The sequence below is a fragment of the Homalodisca vitripennis genome, chromosome 6 (genome assembly GCF_021130785.1).
Source record: "Homalodisca vitripennis isolate AUS2020 chromosome 6, UT_GWSS_2.1, whole genome shotgun sequence".
NCBI classification, from domain to species: domain Eukaryota; kingdom Metazoa; phylum Arthropoda; class Insecta; order Hemiptera; family Cicadellidae; genus Homalodisca; species Homalodisca vitripennis.
This window is the reverse complement of record NC_060212.1, coordinates 17,258,621-17,278,695: the sequence shown is the minus strand read 5'-3', so window position 1 is coordinate 17,278,695 and position 20,075 is coordinate 17,258,621.

Here is a 20,075-nt window from a genome sequence, read left to right as displayed (position 1 = left end):
ACATTGGCTACAAGTATGCGTGGTGTCGGGATGGAAAATTTTTTCGCAAGGAAAACTGACGGAGAAAGATGCACGAGAATCCACAGCTACAGTGACATTGACAATCTCAAGTAAGTTGTAAAGTGAAGCCACAACAAAGGACAGAAGCTTTCTTTAAATGTAGTCTAAGAATATTATCTTTTAAATAGTACCATATAAATTTACTGGAAAAAGTTTAGTTTTTATCCTATATTTTTGGCTCCCCTTATGAGTACTGAAAACACACAAATTTTTTAATTCCTCTAAAATGCGATTTCTTTTCGTCTCACAGTAATGAAGATAACTTATTTTTCATATATGCCAACATTAGAAGCATGAGAAAAAATTTTTAACAACTTCTTATTAGAATTATGCCAATTAGAAAATAAAATTGATTTTATAGTATTAAGTGAAGTATGGATCAGTAGTAATGAAACTAGTTTATACACAATTGAGGGCTACGACATGTTTTATCACTGCAATGACAATTACAGGGCTGGAGGCGTTGTCTGTTTTGTAAAAAATAATATTAATGTTACACAAATTTACAACGTAAATATGCAAACGGCTGACGTAACTTTTACTTGAAATAAAACTTAACAAAATATACTTCAATTTATTATGTATGTATAGGTTACATGAATTCTCAGAAAATACTTTTAACACGGAACTAGAAGCCATATTGTCAAATATAAACAAAAACGCTATTATTATTGGAGATATTAACATTAACTTGTTAGACTTATCATCCACACACACACAACACTATTTAAGTTTAATGAATAAAAACGGTTTTGCATCTATAATTAACACTCCGACTAGAATTACGCAAACAACACAGTCTTGTATTGACCACATTTTTTATAAAACACAGAAATATAAACACATTTAAATATGCAAACTTTTGATATAAATATCACAGATCGCTACATTATAGGACTAATCATGGAACAAAAAGAAGTTAGCTTATTGAAAAACAAATAAAAATCTCAGCTTGCAAACAAAAACAGTAGTTGACTATGATAGTATTAGCCTTCAGTTAAAAAAATGTTAATTGGGATGAGTTTTACACAATGAATAATGTTAATGAATGTTACGATAAGTTTCACGAAACACTAAGCAATATTGTTAACAATAATACAAAGTCCTCAAAGTAAATGTGAAAAGATAGATAAAGCTAGAACTAGAAGTCCTTGGATAACTAACAATTTGTTAAAAAACATAGAAAAAAGAAGAAAGTTTGTATAAAATATCAAAAAAAAGGCCATACGATACACATTTTTTAACTTACTATAGTACATTTTGTAAAGATTTAAAAAACAAAATTGATTTAACAAAAAATGAATATTATTCTAATAAACTCTCCAATTGTAATGGAGACGCTTCACAACAATGGAAAATAATAAAACAACTTAACTGGAGGCCGGGTGGTAAAAAACCGTGGACAAGCTAATACTTGAAGACGGTACAATTCTTGTAAATCCGGAAATGATTGCTGAAGAGCTAATAAACATTTTGTAAACATACAATCACAAATAGGCACAAACAATATCGTTCCACGTACACAATATAAGTATCCCCAATCCATTTTGAACTCTTTATTTTTAAGCCCAGTAACAACAAATGAAGTAAGAAATATAATTAGCAGTTTAAAGAATAAAAAATCCTCGGGGATATGATAGCTTCAATATAGTTTTAGTCAAACGTATTGCAGATGAAATTGCTCCATTACTCTCCTATATTATCAACTTGAGCTTTAACCACAGGAGTATTTCCAAACAAATTAAAGCTTAGTATATAGTTGTGCCATTATTAAAAAAGGAAAATGTTCACAATGTAAAATAATCTAAGACCCATAAGCCTGTTATCAGTATTTTCTAAAATAATTGAAAAAGCCATGAGAATCAGATTAATTAATTACATAAGCAAAAATTCATTATTAAGTAACAACCAATTTGGTTTCATAAAAGGAAAATCCACGGAGGACGCACTAATAAAAGTAAACTGATAGCATTTATAGTAGTATTAATCAAAATAATAAAATAACAGGTGTTTTTATTGATTTCAAAAAAAGCATTTGATTTAGTAAGCCATGACACTTTATTAGAAATGATGAGAGCGATGGGTGTAAGAGGTGTGGCTTTGGACTGGTTTCGAAGTTACCTTACAGGCCGCACTCAGAGGGTGAAGGTCGGCAACAGCCTTAGCCCGCCACTACCGGTCACTGTAGGTGTGCCTCAAGGAGCTGTACTTTCAGCAAATCTGTTTCCTGATCTTTATAAATGATCTCATCTCTCAAAAATTTTCTTGGACAAGTAAACGCTTTTGCGGATGACATTGCGCTATTCTATTCGCATAGCAACATTAATGTAATTTGGGAAAATATAAACACAGACTTGAAAACTTTGAGAAATTGGTGTACATTAAATAAAATGGAATTAAATGTCAGCAAAACAAAGTATGTAAATTTCGATTTAAGAGGCTTTGACTTTTGAAAAAAATATTTTATATCACGATTACACATGTACAAATCGATTAATCGATTGTAACTGTCAATCTATAGAAAAAGTCAAATTTGTCAAATATTTGGGAATAACTTTAGATGAAAAAATAAACTTGGCAACATCATATTATTGCATTACATAAATCTATTTCCATCAGTTATTCGAAAATTTTATTTTTTAAGGAATTTTTGTAATGAATCTCCTTTTAACGATCACTTTATTTTGGGTTAATTCAGTCACGTATCCAATACGGAATAATTTTGCTGGGGAAATGCTTCAAAAATACCTGTTAAATAGACTGAGAATAACACAAAACCATTATTTGCGAATAATCTTAAACAAACAAAAACAAGAAAGTTCATTTCCGTTATTCGTTACATTAAATATTCTACCTGTTCAACATCTTTTTGTATTCAAAGTCCTAAGATTATTTTACATTAGAAGCGGAAATCAGGGGACAAACAACCTTTATTACTCTACAAGAAACACTCAAAAAAATAACTTATAGAATTCCAAAGGTCAACAAAACTGTGCTCAACAATCATTTCTTTATAATGGACCCAAGTATTTCAACCAATTGCCGCTTAAAATAAAACAAATTAGCAATGTTAAATTATTTTCAAAAAAAATTAAAAGAAATGGGCTTTTTCAAAATAAGTGCATTGAGTTCTAAACTCCTTTTTAGTCTAGTTTTGTACTTATATATGTAATGTGTATATATAAAAAAAAAAAAAAAAAAAAAAAAAACCAACAATAATAATAGTATTCTCATAGTTTCATTTTATTATTTATTTATTCTCTCTTTTTTTTTTAATTATAACCAACTACAAAGTCTTATGTTAAAAACATAACAAATATACACATATATATTATTTTGTATAAGAAGATAATACTTTGGAAAAGACCTATTTAGTTTAAGAAGAAATGCTTTGTATTTTTATTTTTTATTTAGTTTGTTTTCTTTTTTAGTTATAATTAGATGCATGGTGTTATTTGGACCGCTGCGGAGAGCTCTTAGTTCTTAGTTTTTAAAGTAGAACTGGACTCAAATTTGTTTAATTTCCTTTTTAAATAGATGTATATTTTTTTCATGCTGGTCGCTTACTTGATACTGACCAGCATTATTTCCTGGGTTATAAAAGTGTTACTTTTTAAAAATTATTTTATTGATGGAAATAAATCATTTATTCATTTATTCATTATTCATAATTGTAGTACACAAAATAGGGTTTCTACTTCCAACTCGAAAGCGATACCAACAATTGAGTGGATTACAATATAAGTAAGTATAGAAATACGAAAAGAATGTTCATAAGCCCAAGCTTATACTCCCCGTTGAAGCTTTGCCTTTAATTGAATGAAGTTTCCCTTGAGTAGATTTCGTTATTAATTAAAATTGAGAGAGAGAACTCGGTAACCAAGTTTAAGGCCTTAGCGTTTCTACTCAACCTACGTGTGTTTTGGGTGTACAAGATTGTAAGATGTTACAAATTCAATAAAATTTTAGTTATTCCTGTGGTGTGCACTCTGTAAGTAAATAGGAAGTAAATTTACAGGTACTGGACTCACAATTTAAGTACCAAACTTTTAGAGCGTGTTTGAAATTTAATTTCAATAAAGTATTTTTGAATCTTATTAGTAACCCTGAAAATCCTTGTATTGAAAAAAAAAGATAACTTTACAGCTATTTATTATCTAATATAAAAAAACCTGAAGACAAGATCTATGAAAACATGTGATTAAAAATTAATGATATTTTTCTTAGTAGAATATAAAACATGTTATCGTTTAGAAAACAGTATTTTTTCCAGACCTTTCGATAGTTAATGTAGCAAAAAACCCTTCAAAAAGTAAATAAAACTTTTAACCTAATTTTTAGTTATGAGTTATTTAAGTTTTCAATCTTAGGAGGAGATCTGATTGCAGATCTTGAAACGAGTGTTACTGTTTTATATTTAATAAATAAATAAAAAATATAACGAAAAACAGTGATACAACTTTTGAGATCTGCAACCTGAACTATTCAATAGGTGGATAAAAAGTTTAACCTAAAATGTTGTAATCGTATAGTTAAGTCCTCCATTTTAGGAAGAGTTCAGTGTGCAGATCTTAAAATGAGAGGTACTAATTTGTGTGTGTGTCATTCTGCGATGTCAAGTCTCCGAGAAATCATGTTCCCATGACAATTATTCAACCGTTAAAAACAAACTTAAAAAATGCAATAGTTCCTTTATTATCACTTTATTACATTTCTAAGTAGAAAAAAGTAACTCATTCCATCCCACATTCCAGTGCATTCAAAAATGACATGACGTTCACGTTTCAACTCTATGTGAAAGATAAATAGGCCACATTGAGTATTTTAGTTACATGATCTCATATAAGCTTGTACGATATAGACTCTAAAAAGGCCACTTTCACATATCAAAGCTTCGCTTTAGTAAAAATTGTGGTCTGAGGCTCTTGATAGAGGCAATTGAAGACATATAATATTAAATTCGTATTCTTTATAGTAATTATGAAAGTTGGAAAATTAATGTTCACTCCCTATCTGGTCTAACTAAAAAAAAAAAAACATGGAAAGTAGTATTTAACTAGGACCGAGGTGAATTTCGCAATGGTACTTATACTTATACCATTGCGAAATTCACCTCGGTCCTAGTTAAATACTACTTTCCATGTTTTTTTTTTCTTAAGAAATCCCAACTCCATCTCCTATAGTTGAGCAAGTTTTATTTTCTCCAGGATTACTTCTTTCTATTTTATGTAATGTAGGCTTAAAAAGAATAATAAGTTTTATTTAGTGGATAAGAAGCATTGAGATGATTAGAGCGAATTAAAAGTTATGCTAATTGGCTTCTTGCTGTACGTAAGGTTGCATATTACTGCACAATATAAAATAGCCGTAAAGTGTAACCTATTTTATAAAGGCATACCAAGGATACCTGACGTTTCAGATTGCGGTTAGAGTATATATTTATCTACATAACTGCTTCCGAGTTTGGGAATCTATAGGAGTTCTAAATTATATCTATAATATACCTACAGGATATCCATAAGATATCCCTTAATTGAAAGTCCTGTTTTAGAGCTCAAAGTTGGAAACCACAACCACTAAAATAAAAATTTAGCCTTTGGCTAGCAAATGATTTGTGTATTACATTTTAAAATGGAGAACTGTCCACTGCACGCCCGTGAAAAACAATGGCTGGCCGCAATTGGTTATCTGCCGCTATAAATATACCGCAGATACGGATATCTATGTCGTGGAAGTTTTTTTAGCCCACATTCATCCACAGATTTTATCGATACAAATTGGTTTTATTATTCGATAGATATAATGAATAAAGTAAACCTATTAAACATCGCTCCCCGCTATTTTTTGTGTTCCTGGTGGGATTAAAATATTGTAATCCCTAATTGGCCTACCGAACTACAACTATTAATACTGATAAAGGTGCACTTTCCAATCATTACTTTGCTAAACCTCCCCTTTCCCTTATCATTCAGCCTTTATAACTGTATTGGGATATTTATAATAATGTAAATGCGTCTATTTTTTCATATTGGCTTCTAAAATTAGATTTTGACATGCTGCAATTTTGAGAATAGTCTTTGCACCCTAAACACAGCTCAATGGATTAAAATTTATTAGCCTCTTGTTCGATTTAACACTTCTGAATTCATAAAAATGTTTTATGAAATCTTTCAACTATCTATCAGCAATATTTCATATATTAACATCGGAATCCTTGTTGAAATTATTAAAGAGAGTTGCTTAATAAAACTGTTTATTTATACATACCATAGTATTGTATATAGCAAATAAATCTACCGTTTACATATTATCATGATGATATAATGAATAAAATATGATGTGTTAGTTTATACATAAATGTGTTATTAAATATTTTTTAAACGTTTTTTGTTTGTTTATACAGTTTTAGTATAAAACAACTTATCATTTAAGCCAAAATACCCTTCAAAAGAAAACTTAAAACACTGCATCTGGGGTAATTTTTGGCTTCCTCCAGCTTATAAACTACAAAAACATATGAGCAGATCTTAAACATTGTTGGCTTATGTTATGAATTTATTTCATGAAAGACTTTATAAAATGCGTATACATCTGTACCACCTGCAATGGCGACGGTGTTCCCAGACAGTTGCCATTCTTTTCTCAAATTTACCGTGTCCAGGATGCATACTTTCAACCTCATAAAACTGATCTTGGTACAGTAGGAGGGTTAGTATCTCGTAGAAATATGTGTTACTCGTTGGAGGGCTGGGGGAAGAGGTGGCTCAAAGCAGCATCTGGCATGATGTGCTGCTAAATTTGTCAAAGGTGGTACTTGAGAGACGTAAGAAGGGGATTTCACATTCTGAACCATTTTTGTTATGATCTCTCTTTGAATTTTTTGAGATTGAGCCCCCTAGCGTTTAAGTCTAATACAGACTAATTTTGAGAATCTTTCTTGATTTTATTACAGTTATTGATTGTGGTCATTATCTATTAGTGTATATCAAAGACATTATTCGTATTAATAATTTGTAGAGCTATATAAAACTTAATCATATATTTGATATTTGACCTTATTTACTATGTAAATCAGCCGTACACTAATAGATGTACATATTAAATGTGTAGGTAAAAAGGTCTAATAGTCTTAACGATGTTTAGGTTACTGCACCTATCTATCTATCTCCTGCATTACCAGATAATTCAATCTTTGTTGTTACTATTAAAACGCGATATCAGCCTGTGCTATGCACCCAGTGTCAGTATCGCGGTTATGCACCATTATTGGTGATGGCGTTCAAAAAGCTCCGGTGTCACAGAGAGACAGGCATTTACCACAAATGAAACCTGTCGATGAAAGCCACTCTGACGCTATTAGGGCTGACGTGAGTGTGGCGGGACATGAACATGACACATTATTGCGAGCTGAATCCATAGTGACTTCCATTTTGGTATCGCTAAATCATTGATCCCATCCGGAACTCCATTTACTTCTTTATATTGACAACTCTTTATATTATTTCAACTTCCTGTAAAAAAGAATTTGTAATAATGTAAAACATAATAACATCAATGTTTGAACACAAAGATGAAAAAAATCAAGTTACCCTTTTGTTACTTAGACTTTTTGTTTATACTGAAATCCAGTTTCACAATTTCTGATATGAATATCCGTAATATAAATAGACAAATATCGATAGAACTATCAAGTAAATTAAATTATGAATTGCGTAGATCTTTTCTGAGGTAGCATAAAAAATACAAGTCTATAAGTAATTGTATTCTTCTGATTTCCTATGTACTAACTATCTTAGAAAATAAAGTTTATACATCCCTCCGGTAGACATAAGATAATTATGGCATCCTACTGAGTCATAGACTTGATAGACGCCAAGCCTAATCTCACGGATGGGTATAATAAATAAATAAATAAATAAAAATGCCTTTATTTTGAAGCGTTTCTCAGGTACACTGATTTACAGAACAACTCAAGTCAATACATAGTTCCATTAAGATATAAATAAATTCCAAGTGACATACTTACTTACTAATGAGCATTTTTCTTAATCTACGTTTGAAAGTATCTACAGATATGTTTTCTTTAAGGCTATGCGGGAGGTCATTATACAATTTTGGGCCAAAAAATTAAAAACTTTTCCTCCCACACTCTTTTGATACTTTTGGAAAGTGCAGCGCTCCACCATGGCGACTCTCCTCTGAGACACCTCCGCCCGAAATGAGAGCCTCTCACCTAGGTATCGCGGTTCATTGAGGGAAAGAATTTTGTGGACCATACAGCCGCTGAACATCCTGCACATTTCCTCCATCGGCAACATCTTGATTTCTTCTCTGAAAGAGGATACGTGATCAAAGCGTCTAAGGTTGAAAATGAACCTCACGGCAGAGTTCTAAAGTCTCTGGATTCGATCCCGATCCTCCCTCAATAAACTGTTGCCGTAGGCAGGATAGCAATAGTAAAATACTGATAGGATCAGTGAATTAACTAGATGTATATTAGCAGATTCTGGAAAAATGCTCCTAAATCTGTACAGACCCTTTAATCTACCCAGTGCTCGCTGAATAGTGTAAGTGACATGGTCTGAAAACGAAAGTTTACTGTCCAACACAAAGGTATGGCCTCTTAGAGTTAATTCTTGTCCATGTATAAGTAAAGTATGTTAAATAATGCAAGTTTATACCTTCTTCAAAATTATATGATATAGCCAGTTAGGCTAGATGTGTTAATATGTCATCCATTAACATTTAGTATGATTGTACTCATTTTGATTATCGTTTATTTACGCAGCCATATTTATTTTGCCATCTTGGTTAACTATGAAAGCAGAATAAACATGTTCATATACGCTCAGCTAAGTCCCGAGGAAAGACGTGTTCTATCATTAAACTTGTTATTATCTCTATAAAACAAATCTTCAGGCAAATTTTCGAGTTAATATGTAGGTTTTTTTTCGATGTGTCTCGCGGACTGTGAGACACAACTTTTCCAGATCCTGGAGTGATAAGCTTAGCTAACGCTCAACCGAAAAGAATTTTGTCTGACTGTGTAGCTAATGATAAAGAAACGAGTTGACTCAAAATATCACGTAAATATGTTTTACATACCTTTTTCGTAAGAATTAATTACAACTTTTGTTTAGATTTCATACTAAAATATTGTGTTTATATTTTTATTGCCAAAGGTTAATATGTTTTCAGTATTATTCACAAAATTCGATGTGAGTGAGATTGTTCGGGCAGCTACTCAACATCTTCATTACCAACACCAACACTAACACGACACTAAGCCAATTGTATCCCCAGCTAAGACCTCTCCCTCGTAAGGTTTCAGTCCACACACGAGATGCATTACTAGACATGTAGCATCCAACCAGTCACCCCTACAAGCTAAGGAGAACTCCAACCCCTGTACGCTCCAAATTGATACCAGACACTTCTTACCAATTTTCTATCCCTTTTTACTCCTTTTGAATAGCATCACGTAAAATAAAGTTAAATACTTATAATATACAATAAAAATTCACTTTTCATAATTTTATAACTTTTTATAATCTTGGATTTCTCACTATCACTAGACATTATAAGTAAGGAATATAGAAAACTAATTTTTTAGCGAATAAAACATGCAACATAGGAAATAAAACAGGTACTGGTTACACATCTTGTATAGTATTTGGGCTTAAAAATTTATATTTTTGCTTCACTCTAAAATGTACATCTTTCTCACTATTGGAAAAATTGTTCAAAAAATAATAAGAAATAAATTTCAATTTTGAATAGGTTTTTAGTTCATTAACTATGTATCTCTTTTTTAAAACTGGCATTGAACGCTTCCATAGCGGTTTATATTTTTTTTTAAACGGTTGTTTATTATATTACAAGTCAAAAATTTAATTATAGTCAAAAATAATGTATGTTCATACTACTTGACTCGCACTTGTGAAATCTAGTTTTTGGAACCTAAAATAAATAATAAATGAAAGCATTATACCTTATTGATTGAGCTAGCTTGGATTGGGTTATTACGACCCAAAGTATTACGTTTAAAAAACAATTAAAAACGAATATAATTATTGATTTTCAGGAATACAGTTACTAAGAATAAAGTATGCGAGAAACGCTCATAGGTTAGTTCTTTTTTTGTAAATAAACTTGACATTGTGATCAATCATAGTAAAAATATTACAAAACAAAACATTAGTAACAATGGCTGTAGACTATTCAATCAAGCGATTGGATATCGGTTTGGAGTTGAGTTTCAGTTCAGCAACAATAGTGTGATTCATGCTGAACTCAATGGTACTCAGCATGACGCTATGCGGCGGTAACAGTTACATTTCTGTCTGTCACGTGTATTGGTTATTGCTGTCACCCATTTTAATAGGGCCTTAATGACATTTATAGGTGATTTGTTCTATAATATACAGGTTTAAGGTTGTTTAGTAATAATTGATCTGTGTTTCTTAAAATAAAACGTTTTTTACAATGCAAACTTATTTGATGTCCAAAATGACACTTTCAGTGATTTATTATGTTCTGCGAAGACATAACACCCCGCAAACACCTTTTATAATTCTTAAACTGTGCTATCAGTATAGTATAGTGGTGAATTTTCAAATATACAAAACAAAGTAGTGTTGTTACTACTGGCTTCTAACACATGATTTAACATAACAACGGCGCAATAAATCCATAGATATTTTACCTCCGAAATAGCTCCAAATACATCAAACGTTTGTCTACACCGTTTCTAAAATTTAAAACAGCAAAATTTCGTAAATTTTATGAAAACCCGTTTAAATGTCGAATTCTAGTAATGGAGGAACGAATGGGGTTTTATTTATATCCGTTTCAATTTATTGTATTAAAGGAGTTGATATTTTAGTAACTGAACCCTCTAGATTTTTAAAATCCTTAGATCACATCATATGAGGTGAAAAAAGGTCAAAGTTATCCAAATATTTTTTATTCAAATATGTTTGTTGAATTTGAATAAAACCCTAATTATATAATCTATAGAGACGATGGAAGTGTTCCTCTACAGTGTAGATATATTAACACGATTAAAGCAATTGTTTAAATTAAAGTTTTTTCTCCAAGCCCATTCTTAATTTTTATTTCAAATGATAAAAAGATTTTCTAATTAGCTAATAATAATAAAAAATTGAGAATTTAGATTATCTTGAGAACTAATTATTTTAGAAAGATAACTAATGTTCTGAAAATATCTGCTTTATTCTAAAGAAGTAAAGAATAAAATTATTAGTGAAAACTTGCCTAAAATAAATCAGACTAAGAAATAAAAAAAATCTTTTGAACGTGCAAAATTTTAATAAATTGTCCCGAGAAACGTTGAAACTAATAATGTAAAAACATAACTAACTCCCAATCCCTCACAAGCTTTATTTTCTTTGAATTAAATCTAAATAGGTCGTTTTTGATACGTGACATTTATAAGAACCGTATAAAATTCCAATATAGAGGAAATCTCTTAATGAAAATGCAATTCTAAGAACGCATTTTATTACAAGCACCTTGAAATCTTAATTACTCAGAGCTAAATCTCCTGCAAACCATTTCGAAATGTCATATTGTAAAACTCATAGAGTTAATTACTTCTTCCCTTTGCTAATATTCCAACTGACCTAATGCACTGGGTTTTTGAAGCTATTCTAGAGTCACTGTGTAATAATAGAAAATTTAGGTTTCTTATATATATATATTATATATTATATATAGCTATGTACGAGCGCACGTATTTGTATAAGCACCATTTTCAGTTAACATTTGCGACAAATTGGACGCTAATCGCACTTCAGCCAACAAAAGCATATCGAGTCTGAATCAGTAAAAGAATTCAATCAGTCTCATTCTTAATTAATTTATCAGTATCCTAAATTACTAAATGGGCGTATTATCGTCACTGGAATATGAATATACAGTATCACATTAATTTAGATAAAGAAAAAAATACGCACGGCATTCATTCTACATTGACATCATACTCAATAAATTGTGAGTTGACATGAAAGTTAATACGAAAAGAATATATTTGTCTTGCAACCACATACTCTGGTTTACATATTCGCTAATTACATCACTGTTACTTTAAATAATAATCGGCTATCATTTCTTTACCTATTTATTCAAAATGCACTTTTCCATTTCGTTTTGATTATATATAGCGTAGTGCATATGTTCAGTTATGTTCTGTCCAAGCACCATTGTCGAAACCTCCTGAAACCTTTGATTGTAAATTACCGATGTATGCCGGTTTTTAGACTTTTAATATTTAAGAATGTTTTTTATTTTCAAAATTCTGTATTTACGTATGCTATTTTTTACTTCAAGAAAGTAAAAGAACTTGCCTATATTTCTTACTATACAAGGATAACCTTAAGAATAATCAATAAAGAGAATAAATTCTACGAATTTGCAGTCTGTGACATTGATCAATGTTTTGTTATATTGGTTGTTAGATTGTTAAGCTTTAACCATCAACGTTACAGCTCCGCCACTCCAACTCGCCTGTACAAACAGATATGTTATATTGAAAGTTTCAGTACAACATCTGTAGATTGACGATATCTGTCCACAGTGAGGTCCAATTATTTCAAGAATACGATTGTGTTAACGTAATCAACGCGGTGTAAATTAGAAGCTTTTACGATGCTTACTGTCAGTATTGTGATAAGTTTATTCAACATTTGTAAGTAGAGTACCCAGCTTTCTATCAGTACTAATACTGATAACTAACCAAACTAATATCTAAGAATTGATTATCCACAAGAGAAGGTGTTGAAAGATCCTGAAATGACGCGGAAATGAGTAGCGGCAGGGGAGGATGAATTTACGAGTTTCTACAGACCTCGCCGGTCACTAGGACCCTGCGTAACTGAGATTTACAATAAAGAGGGTGCAGGATGGCTCAAAACACTTCTACAGCAGTGCGTAATCAATTTATACATTCAATTGGATTTAGAGTGGATTACCGCATCTAGGAAATCGTCTATATTATTATTTTTAGGGTACCAAAGTCTCCTCATAATACCAAAGATAAATAATTGGTTTAGTATTAGCAAAGAGAGAAGAAACTTTTATTTTATATCTATCTGTTCCTCCTTAAGGGCAAACTGGCTTATAGACTTGAAATGTTGCATCACGATATATTTTTATGCTAGTATCATTGAAATAAAGACAATTTGAGGTTAATCGTTGAGTTAGATAATAGCGCCTGTCATTCTATGGCTCTTTTCTTGGCGTTAGTAAGCATGATTGCGTTGATCTTATCAAAGGGTGACCATAATGGAAATGAGAAAATCGCAAAAAGTTAAAAAAAAATCGAGTGCAATCATATGACATTTGAACTTGTTACATGGTTACACGTGTTGCCCAACTATCCGCAAGATGGTTCAAGAAACATTTCATCCTTAACCGTTTGGCATGAATCTTCAATTTTATACAGACAAGATTCAGTTCATTATTGTTGCATGTCCCTCCGTGGGATTTAGCTGAGCGCCATTGAAGCCCACATCATTCAGTAGACTGGTACAATTTGTCTTTAGTATGCCGGGACGATGTAACATTCTCTTTTATATATGGCTGTCTGAATATATGTTGCTTGCTGTCTGTAGAATAAGATGAGCTATAGGCTTGAAATTTTGCACACATCCTTAGCGAAGCCTGGTACGTGACAATTGGTGTGGCGCACTCTTACCTCGTCGATATTTGTGTCGCTGGTGAGTAAAAAAGGGTTATGCAGCTGAAGTAAATTCTTTTCTCATTAACGAGATGCTTAAACTGTTTTAGTACAAGGAAGTTAACATTTTTATTAGCAATTAAGTTTAATTTTGTAAGTTTTGCATATTTAATTTTCTATATTTCTTTGACACAATTTTCCTTACGTTTTATTGGTAATAGCGCGAAATAACCGTCTCGTGCGCACACATTAACCGTCAATAAGGAATAGCAAGATATTAATAACCAAATTATTCGGCTTAAGCCATTTTCAGGACATAAAACAAAACATTATAAATAGGACTATAGAACAATGAACATAGAACATCAAGAGAACAAATGAAAATAAAGAATGAATGAGGTAGAATGGTAAACATATCATTTAATTTTATAAATTTAATTTGTTGAATACTAAGTCACCTTAAATGTAATCCATTTGGATGTTTTTATTTGGTGACATTTGCTTGTTCCATGGTTCTTAGAATATTTGTACTAAAATATTGTGATATATTTTGTATTGGTTTTAATGATTATGTTTCTTTGAAATTTAAATTATGTTTTAAGCCATGTGCCACTACAGGTTGTTCTGTCTTTGTATGTTTATATGCATACCTGTGCACTTTCATCCTTGTTCTAAGAAAATTTATTGTTGAACCCATGTAATATTTACGGCATAACTTACATTGAATTTGGTTAACAATATTATTTTATTCACATGATAAGTCTTCAAATATACTGTACGAATTCTGTGTAGAACTACTTGTAAATGTTTTAGAAGTAGAGCACATGTTGCATACTAAACACCTGGGTTTATTGCAAGGATGTGATCCAACTGTTTTTCTTATTATTTGTGCTTAGGTAATTATGGATGTACTAAAATACCTTTTTTCAATATTTGTAAATCTTATTTTGGGAATATGTTTCAAAATGTTCTTAGTTGAAGCAAAGCTGTTCATAAACTGTATAAAACTCGAACAATATTGTTAATTTTATGAATTCCGGGTGATATTTTGTTAAAAACTTTGGATCATTATTGAAAAATATAGTTTTATTTGTTCAAATTATTAGTGATTTAGTGTTACATTTTTTATTTAGAAGTTTTCGAGGTTAACCCTTTTAGAAAACGCTGATATAAAATTATCAACATATTGTTTCAATTGATAATTTCACTAAATAAATGTTGGGGTTTATTTCCTAAACTCTTTGGAATATACATATAAGACGTTTTAGGAATGGCGTTTACGATACCGAATGAATTAAACGACGACAGCATTCATTATAGTAGCAGGAAGTAGAACGGCAAGAACAGCTGACTTGGAATCATTTGATTGCAGTTGAAACCAACGAGGCGTGCTCTCATCACCACAGACCACCTCAGGTCTTCTCTACAATTTATGTTCCTGTTCGAGGCACGTATATGAGCTAGTGATTGTTACTTATAGCTGAGACAAAGCGATTATAACGGCAGTAGCAGGAAGTAGAACGGCAAGAACAGCTGACTTAGAATCATTTGATTGCAGTTGAAACCAACGAAGCCTACTCTCATCACCACAGACCACCTCAGGTCCTTTTTACAATTTATGTTCCTTTTCGAGGCACGTATATGAGCTAGTGATTGTTACTTATAGCTGAGACAAAGCGATTATACTCGGCAGTAACAGGAAGTAGAACGGCAAGAACAGCTGACTTGCAATCATTTGATTGCAGTTAAAACCAACGAGGCGTGCTCTCATCACCACAGACCACCTCAGGTCCTCTTTACAATTTATTTTCCTGTTCGAGGCAAGTATATGAGCTAGTGATTGTTACTTATAGCTGAGACAAAGCGATTATACATGGCAGTAACAGGAAGTAGAACGGCAAGAACAGCTGACATAATAATCCTACGCCCGACTGTGGCCGGAGTGTATTGAACACCAGTACAATACTTCCCAGTTTTGTGTTCAATAAGGTTTTAACTATAGTAGTTATCGGGTTTAACCGTTGACATTGTATTCTTCTAAAATATTTTTACAAGTGCAAAATTGAAACGTTACGAAATTTGAGTCACAAAACATAAGTTGTTATAAATTATCTATGAATTTTGAAATTTGACCTGCGATGGTTTAAGAAAGAACGAGTTGTTTCTCCATTCATGATATGTGTGCTGTTCCTCTGTTCTGTAATCCAAATTAAGATTAAATCTGTGAAAAATATTAGTCAGTAATAAAGTGGAAAGATTACCCATTTGGAGGAATACAAAAAAATTTTCCCCCCCAAAAAAATTAAAAATTATAGAACGCAGCGAAATGAGCTTCTAAACTATATCAAATAGGAATACAGTATTTTAGACTATTTATATATTTATTTCATAGGTAACAATGCTCCGTTTCGAGGATTGAAATATACACTCTTCTTCACCTTCAAAATACAATACGTAATAAAAAACAAATAATAGATAGCGATCATTTGCCAATTTGAAGAGAATTGACAACAGCATTATACGTCGAAAAATGTAAGCACGTACATAAGTTGTAAACATTTAAGGTCCATGGTTGTGTGGAAAGCCACAATACAACTCCACAATACAACCGTACAACACCAAAAATGCTATCCTCACCGTGCAATACGATTCTTATTGTTGATTATTAGATGTATTTCACTTAATGAAGGGTATACTATAATCTGTGCTATCCTCTGAGTACAATACAAAGTTTCAACCCACCTTACATTTTCAACTTCTACTTGTGAATTTTTAAGTAAGTAATAATAGAAACTTCTCGTGCCATGTATAGGTTATTATAAATATCAATTAATTTGTTCGAAATTTATTGGTTCTATTCACCGTACAACTAAAAGCGTAGTGTAGGAACTTTTGTTTTCATGCCATAGAGATTGATATTCGAGCTATATTTATAGCGGAAGATAACCGGCTAGCCATGGGCGGGTGTATGTTGTGGACAGCTCTCCACTCCGAGTTCACGTACAAATCACTTTTTGGCCCACGATCGAGGTTTCATTACCCAAAAAGTCTAGTTTAATATTTGTTAACAAATAAAATATCTTCGCGCACAAAATATGAACGATGTCCTTAAATGTTGTAATTATATAGTATTGTAATTATATTATAATGTTATATAAATAGCTTTCATAGATTTTGGAAGTCCTTGAGTTTAAATTAAAACTGGGAATTAATTGTGGCTTCTGTGTAGGAAATGCTTACTATAAATAACATTCAGTCTTCGTGGGGTTCTGCAAATATTCATAGAATTAATACAAAGCATTTTTAATTTTAAAAAGTGCCGAATGTCTTAATTTATTATTAAATGACAAAGATTTTAACGAAGAATGTATTATTTGATAGCTTTAAACAATATAAATTGATCACATATAAAATTAAGTACAAAACTTTGCCACCACCATAGTTAAAACTTTGGATCAACTAATTGTTTTCTTCACTTATTGACCTGCAGTACCTAAAGATGGATCCTCGAACCCGAAATATACATTGTCGCAATGAAAACGTCAAAAGTGTTAAAATGTGCATTCTTTTTACTTTTATTCATAAAAGATTTTAATGCCTTCTAAAGTTAAGATAAATTGTACATTTTTATATGCTATATTTTATTATCTACAGATTTAACGATTTAATATCACTATGAGTTTGTTGTACTCTTTACACTTGTTTCAGCAGCTTTGCGTCACGTAATAAGGCAACTGTTGTCATTCTTCTACGAAAATTGTTGGAAATGATTAAAAATTGGAGTGACATATCTAGAAACAATGTACGAGTAGCTCCAAACTTTTATAGGTGTGAAAACTTGAGATTTAAAGTTTTCTCTGAGCTACAGAAATTACTGCAATGAAATAGTGCGTAACAGCTAAAGTTTAGAATCGACATTAAACGAGAACTGTGCTATTTATCTATTTCTCTATATAGAGTTCATAATGTTTTTAAGCGCTTTGGTTTTAGACCAACCTACAATTATTCCTTACGAAAAGTTAAGTAACCTTAAAATAAATAGTTCTAGACATTGGTTCTATTAGCAATGTGATTCTTCTGCATGTCGAATTATTGAAAATTTTCTCAAAGAAGTTTTCTTTACGCTGTATGATCAGATTTTAACACGTCATTGCACGTATTAGGGATTGTTCAATGTTTGTGGCGGCATTACAACATTAGCTTAGTCTTTCACATGTGAACACATGTGAATTCAATTTTCTTCCTTTTTAATATATAATTAACTTCAACCTTAGGAATTATAGTGTTGCACAAATAAAAAATTTACCTGATGGATGCTAATTGCATACCTTGTGAAGAAATTGAACGACTTTGCAGTACATCATTGCTAATGTAATTATAGTTACTGCCTCTCTCTCAAACCTAAAAGCGATGAAGCCTAGCTACAGAAACAATTTTTGACACCCAAAAAGCCAAAGCACAAAAGTTATTACCCTGCCAGTTGTCACCTACAACCGCCCGCTGCACCATGCCATCCTTCCGCAATTGGCGCCCGGGGGATGAACATCCCTCTATAAGGTATCAGCCAACACAAAGACTTATTACTCTGCCAGTTGTCACCTACAACCACAAGCGTTATTACTCTGCCAGTTGTCACTTAAAACCGCCCGCTGCACCATGCCACCCCTCCACAATCGGCGCCACGGGGATGCTGGGTTTCGCACCCTTGTTTGTTTTTTGTGTTCAGAATTCCTTCTTCGATGAAGTTGAAGTTTTTGTTATAGCATTAAACAGAGTACAGCTATAAGACTAATTCTTTCTAAACTGCAGAAGCATTAATTAGAAGTTATATGGAGCCTAAACTTCCATGCGGATAGGAACAAATGCAGAAATTCAGAGTATATTTTTATTTTTACTTTGTGTAAATTAATAGATTTAATACATTATTATATTAGATTTAAAAAAATCTTCATGAGTTTCATACGCGTGTAAAGTATACATATTATTTTTATGAACCATTTATATCCAATCGTAGTGAAACACTTACTAAACTTTTTTAAATTAATATAAAAGTACGTTTTCTTACAATAGAATGTTAGTACATCACTGTTTACGATCAGTTTCGCAGAGTAGACTTTTGAATGATACATTAAATTATATTTTAGCATGTTTAATAGCATAAAGCATTATGTACAATTTTGAATAGCAGGTTTCGAAATATAAGAAAAAAATAGAATATTAGCTATAAAAGGATATAACTTTTTCTAAATTAAACCATCTACTTTAGTCAATTACTTCTACCTCAATTTGAATATAAACCGGGTATCAGAGTTATTGCAGAAATGAAATATTCATATAAACACGTGCTTTGCATTATTATGAAGTCGCAGTTTTTTATAGTTATTTCTAGGGTTTCTAAAATTCCTATGTTGAAGCCTATTCTGTTTCTTCTGTTTATTAATAATAATATTCTTTATTGCATCAAAAATCAACAATTTCACAATTGCATTGCATGCGTCAACATTTGAGGTATTAAACACACAATACTTAAATGTGAGAGTCAATAAACAAGGCAGTTAACAAGTATTTGGAATTTCATGGTAACTGGACATCAGGACTGGGAAATTGTTTGTTGATAATTTCAAGGATTTTCATCCCAGCGGCCCATCATGAACTCTTCAACGGAGTAAAATGCCTTTAACACCAAGAGGCGTTTTAGTCGAGATTTGAATGTTTTGGGCTCTTCGAGATGTTTAATTTCCTCAGGGAGCCTGTTGATGATTGTGACACCAACCTGGGATGGCAAATGTCCGAATGCTGTTGTCCTGTGTTGCTCGGTTCGAAAGTTGTCCCTGCCTCTTGTTTCATAGTGATGGACGTCCCTGCCCTGCACCAACTGGCATTTTAGTCGACAATACAGGGCGACCTCGAGAATATAGAGACAGGGTAAAGTCAGCAATCCAAGCTCCCTGAAGGATCCTTTACACGACTCTCTAGGATTCAGTTTTGAAAGAATTCTGATGGCTTTCTTTTGTGTTCTAAATACTCTTTCGAATTTGTATTTAGAACAACTTCCCCACAGCCTAAGGCCGTAAGATAAATGTGGATGTATGAGACCAAAATAAGCCGTTTCAATACATCCATGGAACAAAATTTTGAAAGGTTGCGTAAAACATAAATGCCTGAAGCAACCTTTGAGCAGACTCTATCAATGTGATCATCCCATGTCAGTCCTCGATCAAGGTACATTCCAAGGAATTTGATGGATTCTGCTTCTTCCAAGAGTACGTCATCCACCATCACTGCGGGTCGTTGCCCATGCTCTTGTTGCCGAAGG